This window comes from Chelonoidis abingdonii, chromosome 14 (genome assembly GCF_003597395.2).
Source record: "Chelonoidis abingdonii isolate Lonesome George chromosome 14, CheloAbing_2.0, whole genome shotgun sequence".
NCBI lineage: Eukaryota > Metazoa > Chordata > Testudines > Testudinidae > Chelonoidis > Chelonoidis abingdonii.
In genome coordinates, this window is record NC_133782.1 from 39,146,809 (window position 1) to 39,148,732 (window position 1,924).

Below are 1,924 nucleotides of genomic sequence, written 5' to 3' on the forward strand. Positions count from 1 at the left end.
AGTTGTCATTTTGATACTTTTGAGTATCTTGTAACCTAAATATAAAGGCTTGTTGTAAGCCTATAGATTTGTGTGTGATCGCTGGAGGAGAAAAAGAAGATTTTTATAGAGTGGCCAGTGGCCCCTTACTGACGAGTGACCGAGATCTTATTTGTTTAGCACTTTTCCTCCTACAATTCTGGCGCTCTCAAGGATGAAACTCCAGCTGAGGCATGGGGGAAAGGAGGTGCTAGTGGGTGAGCTGGTTTATAACTCTCTTGACACCGTTTTTATAGCAGCGACGATTTGGCTTTCCATTATGAACATGTTATGCAGGTTACATTCTACACAATAGGGAAGAGCTTTTCGGATCGTATCATAGAATCTTTCGACAGATATAAATGGGGATAGAATTTTTACAAATTTTGAGTTGTCCAGATTTGGACAAATTGTAAACCAGTAGATTGGGACTTGCTTCCTCTCATAGGAGAGACCATAGCTCTAAGCAATGATTTCAAGGGATTGGGTCACCATGTATGCATCTATTCCGTATTCTGGATAAGCGTCATCTAGCTGCTTACATATTGTTTCTCAGTGATCAGTGTACAGTTGGTGGCTGAGGGACACCACTTGGACGGATCATTGGTTCTTTGTTCGTTGTGATATTCATAATCGATATGTCTTTGATACAGAGAAGTACAAGTTTAATCGAGCTCTCCCATAAATGGTGAAGATACCCAACTTGGAATATATCCGACAGGGATTAGTTGAACAATGAATGTCAACATCATGTATTTAGATCACGTAGTGGGATCTTTACTATTCCTTTGGTAAAGCCTTAAATTCCTTTGTAAGCATTTTTTGAAATTTAATGGAAATTTCTAAAAAATTGAACTAATCTACTGATGGCAAAGAGAATTGCAGAACGTTTCCCAGTTCCTCTACCCATTTCTGTCATTAACTTTTGGGAGGAGAAATATTTGGGAAACTCAGAAATTTTCAACCAACTCCAATTAAAATGTGTATGGGAGAGAGTCTATGAACTGCAGATATACTTCAATTAGAACTGGTGAAACAATGGAAGGAGTCAGCATGTAATTTTATTTTATTTTATTTTTGATTTCCACAAGATTCACATATTTATTTGTTGAAGTTCAAAATCTTAATGAAAAAATTTCATTGAAATACAAATTTCAGAAAAAGTAGACCAACACTATGTTCGATGTGATAAATTGCTATGTAATGCTGAGCTGTCTCTTGGTCTCTTTAGCACAGTAGAGTCTCTTGAGAGCAGAGATATTCCCCAGGGAATAATCCAGTTGGAGGAAAAATGTCTATTTTTGTGGATGGAACATCTTCATCCCAGTTTTCCTCAAGACATCTTTCACCTCCTTGTTCCTGAGGCTGTAGATAATGGGGTTCAAGATTGGAGTCACCACTGAGTAGAACAAAGAGAGTAACTTGTTCACATCTGGAGAGAAGCTGGACTTGGGGCGCACGTACATGATAAGGCCCGTCCCATAGAACAACGTCACAACAATGAGGTGCGAGGAGCAGGTGGAGAAGGCTCTGCTCCTGCCTTCGGCGGACTGCATTTTCAGGATGGTGGAGATGATACAGATGTAGGATACCAGGATCAGCATGAAAGGCAGTATGAGGACGAAGGCAGCAGCCACAACGATCTGGATCTCATTCCAGTAGGTGTCCCTACACACCAGCTTCAGCACCGGCTGAATCTCACAGAAGAAGTGGTTGATCACGTGGGAGCCACAAAAAGGAAGTGTGAAAATACAAATGTTGTGTGCCCCAGGGCCACTAGGAATCCACATATCCATGAGCTCACAGCCAGCTGGATGCAAACCCTCTTGTTCATGATGGCTGTGTAGCGCAGAGGGTTGCATATGGCACTGTAGCGGTCATATGCCATAGATGCAAGGAGAAAGCA

At 41.1% G+C, this 1,924-nt stretch overlaps 1 pseudogene; it reads right to left on the reverse strand.

Moving 5' to 3' along the window:
* Positions 1 to 1,313: 1,313 nt before the first annotated feature.
* Positions 1,314 to 1,924, reverse strand: part of LOC142047719 (olfactory receptor 10C1-like) — a 6,393-nt pseudogene continuing 5,782 nt past the window's right edge.